Raw genomic sequence first — 19,115 nt, forward strand, 5'->3', positions numbered from 1 at the left:
GGATGAGTGTGACCAAGCTTTTGAACAAAAGTATACCTCGTAGCGTCTCAAAGCACACTAGCTTTGCAGTTAGGTCATTGAGGGGCAAACCCAAGGATTGCCCCTTCCATTTTCAGCAGGACAGGAGCCATAAAGCTACATTCAAGTGATCTTCAATAAAAACACAAAATTAGAAAATTACCTTTTTTGTTCAAAATGTTTCATGATTTTGTTTTATTTACTTTTGGTGAATAACCTGAGAGTGGACCTTTAGACTGCAGCTATAAAAATGTGCGTCTTCCTTTTTTTGTTTGTTTGCTTTAGGTCTTTTTTTTTTTTTTGGTGTTAAAGTTCAATTTTCAGATTTTTTTTCCTTTTTATTTCAAAAACAGACCTAGTAATAAGTCTAAAATTCTTACCCCTTTGGCAGATTTTCTTTAAATAAGCAAAAAAATAAATAGATAAATCTGTCAATTGGGTAAAAAAAATGTCTCTCCTTCTTGTGACTTCGTCATTACTCTAGATTTTTATTTCTGCATCTACTCACCACAAATTACTTCATAAAAACAAATACATTTGATGTGAAGTTAATTCGACATTCATTCATTGGTGAGATGCTCCTTAATGCTTCACTCCACAAGTGCCATGTTTAAATCCTTCTCAGTTTTGGTTGCATTGAATCTGACACTTTTAATGCAGTTTAATGTCTTCAGTCAATACATTTTGACTAATGGGACTCACAGAGGCAGTGGAATGGCAGTTATTTATTAAATCAGAATTGAATTATTTTTGCAGTAAATAATGAGCGTCAGAACATACACGCAAAGTTTTGTGTAGCAAAACTATAGGTAGCATTTAGACAACAACAGTATAAAATGATGTCACTGCAACACAATGATGAAAAAGGCTAATAAAGAGCCCTGTGTTGATTTTTGCTTTGGACAGGGCTCTGTTTAAACTTTAGAATATTTGTTCAGTCAAACACCAACATTAATCGTATGATTCTCTTTGACATGTCAAAGTTTGCTTTCACTCTGGGATAGTTGCTGTTTGATTGTGTTGAGACTCGTAATACATTTCCCACCTTTGTCAGGTTTGTTTTGCTTTTACACACAGGGCTCTCACAAGCAAACCAAAGTCTGCAGCCAGCTCACTCAAAAAAAGCAGAGTTGTAATTCAAAAGTACTTGATCTCTACTAACAACATATGATTCTGTTGAATCTCTGTTATTATCTGCATATTTAACAGCAAGCCAGTCAAAGAATTAAAAGTAGGGTTGTGTCCGAATTCCCACCCTAATTACTAAAAAAACTATAGCGCTGCACTATATGCTGCCTTGAATTTTTAAGCGATTTAGACACCATGATCACTACTTTTTTTTTTTTTTTTTTAAAGGTGGCAATGATGCAATTGATTTCATGGAGTTAAAGTCAAATTTATATTAGCATTTTGCAACAATTATTTATGAGTCCACTGTCTTCTCAAGATAAAAACATTGATGATTTGTTAAAAAATACATTTAAATACATTTTTTGGCAAAAATTGTTCGACACAATGCATTATGGTCTACATTCACCGATCTAGTGAGCATCGATGCACACTGGTTATTCGCAGAGATTTCTGGGAAAGTTCCAGGGCACTTGATTTTGGAGTTGTAGATTTCGGACAGCACTACAAAATGGCGATTGCACTATTTAGTGCACTACATAGGGGTTAGGGTGGGAATTCGGACCTAGCCTAGGTCTTTTTGAAAGCAGGGATACTGGAACACATTTCAGGAAAAACCCGGCATAGCATCGCTTGACACAACATCCCATCTGTCACGGTGCCTGTCAGTTCACCTCCCCCCTCCTACAGCTCTCACCACCTTGCTGATTGGAACCAGCTGATCCTCATCTACTCATCATCCTGCCGGTCTTCATAAGGGAGCTTCTCACCAGAATTCAACGCCAGTTTGTTATACTCACTCCGGTGCTTATGCCTGGCCTTTTAGTCTCACCCAAGTTAATTTTGTCTCTATCCTTCTGTGCTCACCTTCAGGTTCCTACCTTGGTCACGCTGGTTCTCCCGCTCCACGCTGGTCCTGCCGTCCTCGGCGTCCTCGCCTCGCTTCAAGCTGGTCCCCCCGTCCTCGGCGCCCACGCCTCGCTCCAAGCAGATCCCGCCGTCCTCGGCTTCCACGCCTCACCTCAAGCTGGTCCCGCTGTCCTCAGCGCCCAAGCCTCGCTCCCTCTGGATCCACGGTTCGACTCGTCCTCGTGTCGCTCCTCCCCTTCGTCTGCATCAGCTCAAGAAACACCAAGCTCAATCCACGGAGTAAATACGTCCACGTCCCCTCAGAAATCAATTTACCTTTGGTAAAATAAATCCATTTAAAGTCATCCTTGCTGTTAGTTTTCTTCCGAGTTTCAGCATCTGGGTCTGCTACGTCTACGACGCCATGACACCATCAGAAGATCGAAAGTTATCCACACCAAACTCACATGAGGAGCAATACTGAGTTTATGAACCCTTTACAAATGAAATCTTCAATAGTATTTCTCTGATCCGCTCCCCCTTTGTAAATCAAAAATCTTTATATGAAAATATTGAAAAGATCCATGCAGGAAGCGTTCTAAATGTGTATAGGAACCTTCCCTTCATATTTAAATGAATTGAAATGTTGAACTGTTTTGTCTAAAATTAAACAAAACGTTTAGATTTGTTTGCTTAAATAAAACCAAAGACACAGAGAATCTGAAGCAATGAAACCCCACACTAAACCAACTGCCAAAAACACATTATTGCAGCTCCAAACGGCACTCACTTGCAAGTGGATTGGCTTAACCAAGACAAAGGAAGTAAGAGTGAAGGAAACTGTCAATTTAGCTAATATTGAACTTTTTTCACCCATGATTTATGGTAATATTCAATTGACATTTTAATATTCAGTTCAGGCTAAAAAAAATCAAAACAATCATCTAAACGATACCATATGCCAAGGTGTTTTTGTGCCAAAATAAAAACAAAAATAAAGAAAAAAACAGTAACACCCCCCCCCCCCCCCCCCCGGTAATGAATTTTTATTTAAAGGGTGTTTCGCTTCTTCTATATATGATAATATATTTCAATTCAATCATACTTATATAAACAGAGATTTTGTATTTAAAACAAAATCAATTGGATTATAACTTGACATGGCTTTTTTATGCAGTACTATAATGCAAATGAATACACATTTTTCCATTTTCAAGTCGATTTAAAAATATATATATTTCAAACTCCTTGTTTGTAAAAAATAAATTTGAAAGTAACTTAAAATCAATTGCAAGCTCTCTGTTTTTTGCTGTTGTATAAATATGCATGCATGTACATGTCCATCTGTTTAGATAGATCCATTCTGGGCATCTGTATTAGGATTATATACTTTACCAAAAGATTACATTTGTAAACTAAACTTTAAAGTTTGTAATAATAAAAGCAAAATGGATTGATAAACGGACTGATTTTACTTTGTTCCGGGGATCTTTATGTGAATGTTTTCTGCGGTTTACATTTATAACCATCTGCATTTACAACCTGTCTGACTCCTGCACAAATCTTTTATACTGCAGGTCACATCTTGAACAGAGTTGCATTGACATGAGTGAATATGTGGCATAAGCATTTTAGAAAAACGAAACAAAACATTCCCTTAAAAATGTCCTCTGCCGACCTGATTGCCAGAGACAAGAAACATGTTTCTTCCAGGAGGGGTTCTGGAGACTTTGGCTTCCACAGCATGAAGAAGAAGAGAGGGGGGAAGTTCTTCCATCTTCTGCTTTAGGATTTACACTCAACAACTCTAAGTGGAAATGGAGGTGGGATTTAGAAAAAAGGTGCCCCCCCCCTGTTGAGGGTCTAAGAGATTGCATTCTCAGTTTAAATTTTGGGTCAGAAAAAGCGTGAAACCCTGTAAAGGAAAATACATTACACCATTATTATTTTTTTATTTTGGCACAAAAACACCTTGGCATTTCAAAGTAAAACTGATTGTAAGTTACTTTGAAATAAAATAAAAGCAAACAGTGAATTGAAACGGAATTGTAAAACTGCTACTGCTTAGAAAATTGCATGATGCATTTTTAAAATTCAAGGTTGAGTTGTATTTTGAATTGTAAATTTCAAGATTTGAACTTTGGTATAAATGCCATGACAAGTTAAAAGCAATTCATTTTGTTTTTATTTTAAACCTTTATTTTTAAACATGTCAGATTTAGTTCCATTTTTTCATATTGAACTCTGATTGGTAAATGCATTATCAAACTGCAAATTGAATTTTCATTGAAATGAAAATTTCCATATTGCTAATCCTATGACTGTAATAATAGGATCTGACTTAATTCACTTGGTCTTTTGTACCTTTTCTAGGCATTTCCAACTTTTTTCTTTTTATGTTATTTTAGCTACTTTACTTTTATACTGTGAATTGTTGTTCATACACAGCTTTTGCATCATTTACTTGCAGTAGTTCACTTCCAGTTCAGGTTTCCCCTCAGACTTTCACTTCAGGTTCATTTGATTGATGCAGACAGAGTTCAGGTGAGCTGTAACACTTCAAACTAAATGTTCCAACAGTCTAACCCTTGTGCTATCCTAGGCACTTTACCATTGGGAGTTGGGTCATCTAGACCCACTAGACAGTGCTGTGAACCAATTTTCTTCAATGATTTGTGATCTTCACTGGTGTCCATGGATTACATGAAATCTTTCCACCTTTATCCACCTTTGTCATGGCAGGAATAACACGTCAATGTAAGGGTGGGGTCATCTAAGATAGCACAAGGGTTAATCCCATGATTTCAACAACCTTTTCCCAATGATGAGCTCTTGTCAAGTGAAAAAAATGAATGAATAAATAAATAGAACACAAAAAAGAATTCAGGTTAAAAAGACCTGCTAATTATCCACCACACTGTTTAGTGCATTAAGTGCATGTGATGTCTCAATGTGATTTACATGTTCTGAATTACAAAAGTACACTAGCAGACACTTTTATTTGAAGCAAGTTGCAAGAGGATTATAGACATGTCAAAAGAAAGACCATGTTTGGTTCCCTATCTTGTATATTAATGTTTCTGACTGTTTTTTTTGTGTTCACACAAACTGCATTTTGTGTGAATGCCTAAAGACCCACTCTGGTGAAAGTTGTTCCTCCAGAACTTTCTTGTGATGAAGGAGAACATATTTAGAGAAATTTAAGCTATAAAAAATGTGATTCTGATTTTGTCGACATTCAAATCATTGTCAAGAACAGACAAAAAAAAAAAGGTTTGAAAAAGGCTTGTAGCTGTGTTACAATCGGCAAGCCACAAGCTCCCTGCTCCGCTATGTCCACAAACATCTTTCTTTTCTCCGTGTGAGCTGCCATCTGGCTCAAAACTGTATGGCTCCAATATTGCTCGCCATTTTTGTTGCACCCCAATCGTTTTAGTGGGATTGTAGGGGGCTATAGTATAAACAACGGAATCATGGGAAATCAAAGCAGACTCACTCCCCACCAACAGTCCTGCCCACAACTCAGAGGCAAATTTCTGATGAACTTGCAGAAACTGTTCTAGAAAATGACACAGTATTTATATGTTTTTTATCATTGTTTTTATGACTACTGGGAAGGCTTTTAGAATAGATCAAAAGATGATCAGAGAGGGACTTTAAAAGCCTCTTAGCTGAGTTTATAACTGTCACTTTGATAAAATCAGATGATGAAATTGGACCATGGAAAGCCAGTACAAGTCTGTCTGAAGTATTTCAACTAAGGGTATCCCACAAGTGGGAAACATAGTCAAGAAGTACAAGTCTTTAATGAAGCATGTCCTGGCCAAAAAATTATAATATATATATATATATATATATATATATATATATATATATATATATATATATATATATATATTCGTTTGTGAGTATATATTGTTCTTTGTCACTCTACAGAGAGCAGCTTTGACATAATTGAATTAAATAAAGTTGAATTAAGGTAAACTTTGGAGATGCAGTTCCATCACTCCTGGTTATATGTGTAGAGGTTTTAGCAGCTGTTTGGGTCCCTGCATCTTTCCATTGTCTTCTCTCCTCAAGATAGAAAAGTTTTCTGACAAGGTTATGGAACAGTTTAGTAACAGATCATAAACCGTAGGACTTTTTTATTTACCACTAGGTGTGTAGGAGCCAGGCGGCGTGTCCCAAGCATTATGGTTCATGAGAGAGTGGTCAGAGACTGAGGCTGCATTATAATTCCTCCACAGAGTGAAGAAATGTGAAATCTGAGCCGCTGATTGATCCAGACAAGCTGCAGCCGCTCTCCCACGAAGGGCTAATTTTCTCTTTCTACTTTTGGCTGGAGTAGTGCTGATCCTTTGAATCCTTACCTTTGACTTCCAAGTTTGCAATTTTCTTCTTCAAAATGACCATAAGTTCAGAATGAAGAAGTTCAACTAAAAGTTTGCCCTTGTCAGGATTTTTGCTACCTCTGCAAAAACCACTTTAGCACATCCACAACACACACAGTGGAGGTGCTGCAGGGCTCTGGGGTGGGTGTGTCATTGCATCATCCCTCAATGACTCTCTCATCACACAGTTGCTGATACACCGAAAATCTGGTTTACTGACAGCTTCGAAGCAATCCTGCGGAAGCACAAATCAAGTTAACTTACAAATGTGTTGCGCTCTTGGTCACTTTTCCCCCATTTTAATGTTGGGAGGAAGAACATTATGGTCTCCATAATATAAGAGCTCCACTTTGAGGGTGTGCTGTTTTTAAAGTAGCTCATTTTTTTTTCTCTTTTGCTGCACAAGCCATAAATCCCAATGGTATATGAGGTTTTGACTTTTTACAATCCTACACTCAACATTTTATCTAAGACTTTATGAACTGCAATTATGGGTTATGCTCAGAATTTAGCCTGAGACGCTCCTCCCTCCATTGGGTGTTGGTTCAGTGATGTTCTCACTGTGCTGCCTCACCATCCCTCCCAGTCGCGTTTTCTGGCTCAGAAGTGTTATGTATCAGTTTACCTTTCGGCTGTCGTAGTAGTCTTGTTTTCGACTACATTTCTCAGAAGCCCTGTGCTGGACTTGGTGTAATCCTATGGGCTCCCCTTTGTTTTGCATCTTCTTGATGTTTTCTCGTTCTCTTTTCCTCCTTGTCACCGATCTTTTGCGACTCTGTGGTCGCCACTCGTTTTCAAATCTAGGTTTCCCCTTTATCTAAGTAAGACGTATGGTCCTCCGCCCATCTGGATTTGTTTTCTGCCGTGGATCTCTGGTTTATTGATGCATGCCTCACTGCCCACTATGTCACCCCCTCGCGTTTGTACAGCACATCGTTTATTCAATCTTTGGTTGTACAAATAAGAATTTGTCACTGTTGGGCCACCTGAATTTTGCTATGTGCATTTTCCCCACAGTCATCCGTACATCTTGTTTTCTTGTTCTGCGTAGTTCAGTCCTAGACCTCCGTGTTTCTTGTTCTGGATGTTTCTGTCTTGCTTTTCTGGTCTCTTATTCTCGATGCTTAGAGGGGTTTTGTTATGACAATGTCTGTTTCAGGTCTTCGGTCTCCCTCCACTTGTTTTCTGAGGCTGCGCCCTCCGTTTGTTTGGGGGAGAAAATTTATGAAGACTGGTTTATGAATGTCAGGCCGCCGGAAATTTAGGTCGTTAACCCAAATCCACAGCTCTAATGGTACATTCATGGATCATGTGGTTCTGAGAGAATTCAGCCGTGGAGATTATTACAAAGGTTGTTTTAAGATGTCCAATGATAAATAGTTAATGCGTCATCGTTGACATGGTTTGGTGTTTAAATAACTTTACATTACAAGATAATTTTATCCTGGCTGTAGAAACTAGATCACTGACACTCTCTAGCTTCAGTTCCAAGAGTTAAAATTTGTGTCGCAAACCAATCTTCAGTCTTTAGTCTGCGTTCAAACAGATGACACTCGACTAAGAGTATCTCCATTTAGAGTCTTGTTGTCATCCGCCTCTAAATGCATGAGGTTCAGCCCAGCTAAAATACTATCAAAACCTACGATCCCTCATTGATCTCAATTGTTCTTCACTTGCAGTATCCAGCCACCCCTTTGCTAATTAATATTTAAGTTATAAACGCTCTTGTTGTCCATCTATTTGAGAACCACTGATATCAATTACAAAGCATCAAATGCAGCCGAGCTGCAGGCCATTGCTACATGAGATGTTGACCTTCCTCATCTACGAATCTCCCTGGTCCTTGGATACCCTTCCATTTGCCTGGTCCTCAATGGCCTTCTGAAGGTGCGTCCCTCCAGAAATGATAAAGGTTACTTCTCTCTTACCATTGGTGCATATAACATTTTTTGGTGTTAAGATTACGTGCAGGTTCCATTTTCACTGTCGATTCTCTGTTGGAATCTGTAGTTCTGGTGGTTTTCTATGGTGTGATGATTACACAAATAGGACCTTCTCCTTAACTCACTACTTGATTTCACTTTCTCAGATTTGTTCTTTAAAAGCACCTTAATTCCCTTTATCTTAAGCATTCTAAAAAAAAAAACTGATCAGTTTCTAAGTTTTTTATATATTCATTGCTAAAACTAATACTGCTTTTGTCTTTATCTATGCATCGCTTCCTGAGCCTGTAACCCCTACTCCCCGGTCAGCACTTCCGTTTCCGGCGGATGATATCGTTGCCCCTGCCCTCCTTGAACTGGTGCTGCAACGACGACTGAACTCCACGTAGCTATTTCTGTACTAAAAGTGATGAGGCGGTGGACCTCCTCTGCATTCCAATGAGACTTTTGATTTGAATCAACCAATATGTTAGCAGCAGAATGAAAGTAAAATCTTGGATTATAGATGTTTGAAAACTATATTTGCCAGGTGGAAGCCTCAAATTTAGGATGTTCTTAAATTTGTATTATAGTATGCAATAGAGCTCAAATTTGGAGGTTTCTTAAGATCTTATCATTTGTATGCCAGATAGAAACATCGAAATTATGGCCGTTAAGCTCATTGTTAATACTTAGATGGAAGCTTCGAATTATTGGATGTTACTAAGTTTGTATAATTACTATGCCAGATGGAAGAAAAGTTTATGGCCGTTAAGCTCGTTCGTAGTACTTCGATGGAAGCTTCAAATAATGGATGTTACTTAAGCATGTCATAGTAAGCCAGTTCAATTTTCTTGGCTCTTTTCTTTTCTATCTAGATAGTATGTTCCCTTCGTGCCGCTGTACTCGAACTGGAGCGGCCCAACGGTCAAAGGGGCCGGGTCACACATAGCAGTCATATACAGCAGTCTGAATATGGAATGCTGCCGAAACACACTTCATCTTATTACACACTGATTATACATTTATATGTTCTTCATCTTTGATGATCTTTGGTTATTACCCAAAAGTTTAATGGAAATCATGTCTCATGGAATTGTATGGAGCCTTATGCCAAACAAAAAGAATGTGAATGCCAAACGAAAAGAATGTGAAAATAAATATTTTTTACTGCATGAGTTGTCTGACTGAAACGAGTCAATGGTATCTTCTGCTACCAAATCTGAAACATACCCAGAGGTAATAAATGTTGTAGTTTCTAGAAAGACCACCAAGGGCTCATTTCAAAACTAATTTTAAACCAAAATATGTACAGTCTAACATACTTTTTTTAATTAATTCTTGCTTTGCTTAATGATAGCATCCACCAAGGAGGGGGTGGACTTTTCCTTCCAATAAGTTTATTTTTGTCAGACTTCAAAGAAGCTGTGACATCATTCTAAAAGCTACCTTGTAGTTCCTTAACAGAATTTTCTTAAAAACAATGGCATTACACCACAACGATGAGCCACAGCAACTCATGCTCATGAAAACAAACTTCAGTGTGATACACATTGCTTCTCACTGTTTTCATGACAACTTATATGTCGTAAACACTTATCATGTGTTTATGTTGTTCCTTCTTATACATCTCCTCAGTAACCGCCTTGCAGGATGCCTCAAAGTAGCAGTAAAAGGTGTTGTTCCGGACATAGACATTCAAAATTGCTCAGTGAAATTGCAAAGCGCAGGAACTGTAGTTGCTTTGTCCCACCCTCATAATTCATGGCCAATGACTGAAGAGATATCCAGTCACAGGTTTTTGTTTACGTGCTTTAGTCTGGAACAGGATAGTCCGCTTGATATCTGTCTGAATACAGACCAAATGCAAGTTTAAGGAGTCGATCCAGACCAAATTAAGCAGACTCTGTCCTGACCAATGGACTTACCATTCTGAATTCACCCTAAGATTGTCCTCAAGTTTGTCTCCTCTCCATCTGCCTGTCTTTTCACCATGGGATGGAGAGTATTTAGTTTGTTAGCCAACTACAGTTCCCTCTTAGGGCGGCATTCTTTTTTTTTATCATCCTCCCTGCCTCTAGATCTCTGACACATGACCTCTACCCCTATAAATGTCAAGCCAGTGTTGGAATCAAGGTTTCAAGCCTACATTTTTAGGTTGGCCAGCAACAAAAATTCACATTCACTTTTATTGACGTCCTTATTCACGTTCTTCCTTCCAATGTCAAATTATGTTTTCAGAAAGTTTTCTTTTCTTTTCCAACTCAAGTTTTAAGCAGAGGAGTTACTTTGTTTTAAAGCTCACTAAACGTGTGTGTTTGTGTAGCTGAAGTACTTGGTAAGAAAAAAAGAAAACAGCTACTTCATTGTTTTTTGTTATTTTTTTATAATTTTATTGTGCGTATTTCTTTATATAATCTATTAATAAATAATGAGTTTTCCTGTATAGGGAATGAAAAATGTGAATAAACCTTAATACCCAGAGTTTGTATTTCCCCTGCAGCAGCAAACAGCCAAGTAATCTTCCTTTTTATTACTGTTTATAATTTATTTTGTCTTAATAATCTTTCTTATTGTTTGTGTATCCAAAAATTTAAGGTTTTTATTATGTAGGTTTAAAGTCATTTTTAAAAGTTCTGACAATTCCACAAATTTTTAGAGTCTATCCAAGTCGTGCAGCATTATTGAGGTGTTACAAACAAAACAAATAAAAAGAACAATTATCCTCACAAACCTCAATTTTCAGGAATGTCCCACTGTTATTGACCCCACACTTTCTCCAGCTCAAACTTTGCTTGACTAAATTAATTACCTGCATAGACTACTTTAAAAATGCTCCAACAGGGCCTCAGTGATATAAAAGAATAACTATGATGAATATGCACATTAGGTGAACTGTCAAAAAGACCTGGTTGGAGATCTTACTGTCAGCAAATTGATCATTCCAGACAGCTAATTAACTTCCTCACCTGCAGCGAGGCAACACTTTCACCCTGTCAGGCGCAATGAGAAAGGTCTTTGAGAGTCAGTTTCAATGAGGGATTATCTTGTGAGACGTCAGGTTCTATCATTGATCATTTGCACATTGCATATAAAACCAGAGCCATTAAACATTTTTAATTATTTAACAAGAAAAACCATGATGGGACAAAGCAGGATCTTTATTAAAAAACAGAGGAGGTGGTAAATAATTGTAGAAGTCAAAAGCAAGTCTGTGCTCTCCCCTCCACCCTTGTTTTTTCTAGTGGATGTATATCTCTAAAAGGTGTGCCTTATCACTCCATGATATTTCGTTTAATACAAAGGTCTTGTGGAACATGATATTATGGGGGGAGCAAAAAGACTGAATTCAGACCCAGAAATGACTCTTAACAAAAGGATTTATTGCCACGTTTAACGTTTGCAGGGCACTGCTGGTAATCATGGCAACAAACATCTCATTTACCACCTTATCTGCAATTATGGTGGTTTGTTTGTATATAATTCACAGAAGCCATTTTACAGAAAAAGGAAAATAAAAATCTAGATTGTAGGCGTTTAGTGAACCTGTAAAGCAAGAATGTTCATTTCAGTTTTGAACAGACATGCTGTGGGTGACAGGTCTTAGAAAACACATACAACAACACATAAGTAAGTGAGGGTGAAGTAGTACCAAATCCGAGGCCCTGGTTGGTCAAAGTTCAACCTGGTTTAACTTTCAGTGTAGATTCGATGGCTACGCATTTTGTATGTAGAGGTCAGAAACGGTTGTAGAAACTTGTGCAGCAACGCTTGAGGAAAAGTGAAAAGAGCCCACAAGAAGCCTCCACGTATCATGTGAACAGCAAATTACAATTACACTAATATTATGTATATTTACCCAATTATACGGGGAGAAGGAAATACCATGGGTAAGAAATATTGTACAAGTTAGAAAAGTCAGAAACAGCCTTAAACAGAATAGTGGTAGTGACCACCATCGTTTACTTGAAGCAGCTGTGGTTAAATAGCCTTTCAGGAGCACAAAGAAACGACCTACAATACATACAATTCACTTTCTTACATACCATGGAACAGTCTGACACTGAATAAGCTGGGCAGTGATGACACAGTGTCCTTCATGGGGTGGGCGTCTTTCTCCCTCAAGGATGGTAGCTTGATTATCATCCTCCTTTCTCTCACCCCCTGGGTTGAATTTAAAGGTCGAGGATGACTCCTGACCAGCTTCTTCAGGCTCCACCTGTCTGCTGTTGAGATACTGTTGCACCAGCAGGCAACTCCATAAAAGATGGGGCCACCACAGAGTCATAAAAAGTGAAGTTTTGTTCAGTTTTGTTCAAACCAGAACAACACAACAGTCCCACTCTGATAGTAGAAACTATGCTGCAAACAGGAATGGTGCTCAGCTCTAGAGAAGAAGCGGCCAAAGCAACCACAGGTAGAGTGAACAGCTGACATATAGCTTTAATTAGCTGGGTGTTAATGAGGAGTGTGGGCGGGGCCACACTTTAGCTGCATTCAGGAAGGACTTCAGCACAAAGATAAAATAAAGTCACTGGAGCAAAAGGCTCAGTGAAGTTTCATTTTTACAGTAGATTTACTTGGTTCTAAGGTCATGAAATTCCGAACTCATAAAATTGAATAAAGCAACAGGAATCCACACCACCTATAATTACTACCATAATTTTCTTTTGAAAGGAAGCCTGAATTTATTGAATTTCTAATATACTTCCCACACTTTTAAAAAGTATGCTTAATTGCATAATCAAGAGAACGATTGAGGTAAAGAGTTTACAACATGTGAGATGTTTTGCATTGACATGTATAAAGTGCAAATTTGTAAACGCACACACAGCTAATTAAAAGCACTGTTAAAATCCCTTGGGGGGGGCTCTTTCACAGAGCACCAGGAAATACTATGTGTCTAATGTGTCTAATAGCAATAAAAACACCCCGATAGGGAATGATAATTAGCATAGCTGAATTAATCTCACTTTATCTTAGAGGCTTTACCTTTAATGGATTCATTCATCTATAAAAATGAAAGAATCCACTTACTGTGAAATGTAGTAAAGGAGCCACAGTCTAACTCCAAAAATTTACTGTCAAGCAAAAATTAGTTTAAAAAAAAAAAGCTTGTATGAAAGTATAAGGAAAAAAAAAATTCCCTTGTTGAGTAAGAGTATAGCTTCCTCCAGCACTTAAAACGAGCCATTAAAATTGTACATAAAGCCAAATATCTTGATCATACAAACAATTTATTTTATCAATCTAGACTTTTAAAACTGTATGACCTTATGGATTTTTACACTGCGCAACTTTTAAACAGAGCACGTGGGAAATTGTTACCATTCAAAATCCAAAAACTTCAAGATCCCATTTAAGAAAACCACAAAGAAAAGTTTCTGTGTGTCGGTGTGTGGCACTAAACTTTGGAACAGGGTAAGTAATGAGCTCAAACAATGTTCAAATATCCAAATATTAAATAAAATGTATAAAAAAACACTGATTTCACGATATGAGTGAGTGATAAGACGAGTTAAGGATCAATAGGTGTTTGAATAATTCCAAATACATTTGTGAACTTGATTGTGAAATAATTAAAGCAATGAGTATTACATTGTAATGTGCAATAATGATTACTAAAATGTTTAAAGTACAGTCAATAAGCTATTGATTTTCTTTACTCGATCTGCAATGTATAGCAATAATTACTGATTTATTGTGATAATGTGTTCTAATAATCAATGATTATTAAATAATGGGTACAGTTACTGTTGACTGAAATCATGAATGAATGTTTTCTGAAGATAATCAATCATCAATAAGCACTGGATTTTGTTACTTGAAAAGAATCTATCAGATCAGAACCAGATTACAAAAACTATGTAAAACTACCAAATGAATTAATTCAGTAGGGGTGGGATTATATAAATTTGCTTCTTCCCACTGTTTTTCAAGCAACAAATCAAGCTCTACTTATACTTTAGTTAATGATCACTGCATTTAATTAAGTAAATGTGATTTAAGTGACTTTTTTGTTTTGTGTTATATTCTGTCATTTTAATCTATGCACTTCAACATTTCTGTAATGAGTTTGATAAATATGTGTAAATTCCTTATTGCTTTGACTACAATGCTTGAAATCAATCAAATCAATCAATCAATTGGTTATCATTACTATCATATTCTTCGCACCATAAGTTGCTCTAGATATAAATATTGCAGCAGCCAAAATATGCATAGTAAGAAGAAAAAGTCATAAGTCGCACTTTTGGGAAAAATTTATTAAACAAAATACGAGAACAAAACTCAAATAATACTAATGGAATAAATAAAACAATAATAGATTGAATATGTGCATGCTTCTCTGCCGTAACACATTAATGCTTGATCAGCTGCATTAAACATATGAGGAATCTAGAATATTAGCTCTAGATATAAACAGTGAATCAGATAACTATAGCACATGCTAACACATCAACTCTTTATATCATTTCAAATCTTTAATCCATTGATGTCTTCATTCTCTGTGTCCCTTTGGGACAATTCTGCCAACCCCAGCATAAAACTGAGCTATGCCTCTTCTTCTGCATTGTTGTCAGTAACAAGTACTGATACCCACACCCACAGTTTTTTTAGCAGTTACTGGTATTTTATTTTTAGAAAATCTCCACCTGAGTCTCAGTGGGTCCTTAGGCAAGACCCTACATGCTACTGCCTAACTATGTAGTCGTAAGAGGAGCCGGGTCTGAGTCTCCCTGTGCAGGTCCCCAGCCCGGGTAAAATACAGGAGGGCATCCAGCGAAAAAAATATCTGCCAAACCAATTGCACAAGTCAGTGGAGGCTGATTTGGAGGGATCTGGCAAAAGGTAAACAACAACATATAAGTCGCTCCTGAACAGAAGTTACAACCATGAGCAAATTATGCAAAAAACCTGAATTTGTGTTCCAAAAAATAATGTACTAGTATTAATACTAACAAAGAAATTGAGAATATGTACAATGTGGTACTAGTCAGTAACTGGCTTCTTAGTACAGCTGACAAGTCCAATGGAATCAAGCACAGCAGTTTTAAAACAAAATTCACCGTTATGATTAGTTATTTAAAAAGAAGAGGTGCCTTAGCCATTTTTATCTAATAATTATAAATGTTTGCAGAGTATTACTCAGATGGAACAGACTGAGGTGGTTCAAAACCAAAAACCAGTACAAGAGCTACAGTTTGAACAGCAAAACAACAACACGAGAACCCATGGTTTGTTCAAGACAAAGTTTAGTGGTGAACATTCCAGTGCGTTAAGGCATACATTCTTGTTGTCCACAGAATTAAGGAGTCATTTTGTTTTGTTGTATTTATCCGCCAGACCTTAAAGGCTGGTCTATGATATACATGAAACATATCATGGATGCACTGGGACGCATCCTCAGTGATGTATCCTGAGGTCATCGGGTGTTTCGGATCTCACAATATCATACACCCTCACCCAGGCGACCCAGCCGGGGTTGATCAGACCCCGACATGCGTCCCAGCAGCAGTCCAGGGATCAGCCCTCTTCATCCATGGCCACCTCGTAGCCTTCTCTGCGGCTTCGCTCACGGATTGAATGGCCCTCTTTTTGGCCGCCCCTGTGATACCTAATCTGCAGAGGACTTTACAAAGGGAACGTCCCGCAAAGCCTCTACAGCCAACTTCTACAGGCTCATAGAATGTTTTCCAGCCTCTTTCCCTGCACCCTTCAACCAGTTCCTGGTACTTAGCGCGTTTCCTCTCATTTGCTTCCTCCATACGCTCTTCCCAGGGCACCGTGAGTTCCAGCATGATCAGGTTTTTTGAAATCTCAGAGATTAATATCAAGTCTGGGCAGAGATTTGTATTAACAATGTGCTGAGGGAACCTTAGCTGTTTTCCCAGGTCGACCTGCAGCTGCCAGTCCGAGGCTTTGTGGAGGGAGGCCTGTTGTTACTTGTAGCCGCGCCTGAGGTTTCTCCCCAGCTTTGACGAAGGGTACTGTCTTCTTTGGAGCGCGCTGGTTTTTGCTGGTTTTAATGGATGAGGCTAAACACTCAGCAAGAGCTTTAAGCACCTGGTCATGACGCCAACGGTAGCGACCATCAGCCAGAGCCCTTGGGCAGCTGCTGAGGAGATCTTCCATAGAGCCACTCCCAGAGCAAAGAAGGCAGGATGGTGTTTCACTCTTTCCCCAGACATGGAGGTTTGCTGGGCTAGGCAGGACATCATAGACAGCTTGTCCCAGGAAACAGACCCAATGGAAATCTGCCTGCAAGATGTCTGCCCAGCTAATCCTGCGCTGCAGTGTACTCTCCCACCTAGTCCATGCTCCCTGCTGCCAAAGACCCGTCAACCTGCTCGCTCGATCTTCCTCCACACCTGCACGGACCTCTTTCTGGAATAGACGGTGTCTTTCTTTGCCACGGGCCTGGCTAACCACAGTCTTTGGGAAGCAGCCCAAGCCCGCTCTGCCTGTCGCCACGGTGCCCACCAGTGCATTTTGTCTCAAACGTGACTCTACCTCCCCCACTGCTTTTCCAGCCTTCCATTTTCTTCCTGCCCTCACTTCAATGCCAGCTGCTGTCACCTTGCCATCTCTAGAGTCCCTATAATGTAGGACTTCCCTGGTGCGTACCACCATAAATTCTTCTGTGAGGCCACTGAAGGGCAATTGCAGGATATTACTTGTACCATACAACGCCACGCTGGTAAGACACCGTGGAAGGCCCAGCCACCTCCGAAGAAAGCCACTGATGTTCCTTTCTAGGGATTCTGCTGTTGTTATTGGGACTGCATAGACCAGCAAGGGCCACAAGACTCTGGGCAGGATGGAATGCTGGTAGATCCAAGCTTTAAATCTACCCAGCAGACCAGACTTATCGACCTTAGTGAGCCATACTCAAGTTCTGTGTTGGACTTCTGGATGTCGAAAAACTTCCCCAAACTCTTAACCGGTTGTTCTGTGATGGTTGGGATGACCGTCCCTGAGATGGAAAAACGGAACTTGTCAACCACTTTCCCCCTCTTCAGCACCATGGACCTTGACTTTGAAGGCTTAAATCTCATCCTTGCCCAGGTGATGAGTCTCTCCAGTCCTTGTAAGATCCACCTGCTTCCTGGGACCAATGACGTGGTGATGGTAAGGTCATCCATATAGGCTCTTATAGGGGGATGTCGTACACATGTCTTGGTTAGGGGGCCCTCTGCATTCCACCTCAGCTGCCTTAACCACCATGTTCATGGCAAGGGCGAAAAGGATAACAGAGATGGTACAGCCTGTAAATATTCCTTTCCCAATGCAATGCCAGCCTGATGTCCAAGACCCAGAAGTGACCCGCATCCTGAAATTATTGTAGTAATCCACGATCAGGTCCTTGATCTTACTGGGGACATGGTGGCGGTGTAAAGCGAGCTCAACCAGCTTGTGTGGAATTGACCCATAGGCGTTGGCCAGGTCCAACCACAAAACAGCTAGGTCACCTTTGTTCTCATGTGCCTCTCTGATGAGTTGTGTAACTACACCAGTGTGCTCCAAGCAGCCGGCTGCTCCAGGAATCCCCCCCTTCTGCACCGTAGGGTCGATATAGTCATTTTTGAGGAGGAACTCTGTCAGTCTTCGTGAGACAATGCTGAAACACACCTTCCCTTCAACACTCAGCAACAAAATAGTTCGAAACTGGTTGATGTTTTTCGAGTTCTCCTCTTTGGGGATCCACACTCTTTCAGCCCACCTCCACTGGTCAGGAACTTTTCCTCTTCGCCAAATCACCCTTAGGATTTTCCACAGGTGTCTGAAAAGTTGTGGACAGCGTTTATATACCACATAAGGTACACCACTGGGGCCTGGGGTAGATGCTGAGCGAGCTGCCTTGATGATCTCCTCAACCTCCTTCGGGCTTGGCTCCCTCAGATTGAACTCAGTTGTAGGTGGGGCGGAGTTGATAAGAGCTTTGTTGGGCTCCAGTTCTTGCTCTCTCAGGGGATCACTCATTGTGTCCTGGAGGAATTGGTTCACTTCCTCTGTTGAGCACTCAAGCTGACCGCTGCGCTTGTCCCCAAGCAGTTTCCTTGTGAAGTCGAAGGGATTGGCGATGAAGGCCACGCGCTTCCTGGCCCTCTCTCTACCCCATCTCCGGTGCCATTCTGCTCTGCGCAGGCTCTTCAGCTGCTTTCGCAGGATGTTTTTCAGCTCTGCTAATGTTTGTTTTTCCTCCTCAGTAGCTGTCTTGTGCTGTTTCTTGAGGGTACGCAGCTCCTGACGCAGGTGATGTATCTTAGTAGCCCTGCGGTTCCTGGTGTAGGGGTATGCTTGGTCTGTCCTTTCTCTATGTGGCCAAATCTTTTTGAAGCATAGCTAACAATGATGGTAGTCATCGTTTGGAGTCGGCTCTCAGCATCTACTTTGGCCTCGGCTTGGATGATGTTGGACACATCTTCATCAAACTGACGCCACTCACTCCGTTTGCTGGCTGGGGACCACTTAATCCGCTGCTGCGGAACTACTTTGCTGGGGTTGGGAGGCTATGGTACATGGAGGGACTGGGCTCTGTGGGTTGCCTCCAGGCCGGGCTCCTCCTGCGTCTCACCGGGTTCAAGACCTGTGCGTTGCACCTCACTTTCCTGCTCCAAGCATTTCATTCTGGCCTGGTGGATTTTTAGGTCACGAGGATTCTTGCACAGCTTTCCGCAAATACATATCACGTTTGTCGTTTATCCGTTTGCCTGAGTTCTTAACCTTAGGTCCGTCCAGATGGAGATCTCATCCTCCCCCCCTCTCAGGATCTCCTGGGGGTATCTCTCTGTAGGGCTTTCCA

This window comes from Oryzias latipes, chromosome 7 (genome assembly GCF_002234675.1).
Source record: "Oryzias latipes chromosome 7, ASM223467v1".
NCBI classification, from domain to species: domain Eukaryota; kingdom Metazoa; phylum Chordata; class Actinopteri; order Beloniformes; family Adrianichthyidae; genus Oryzias; species Oryzias latipes.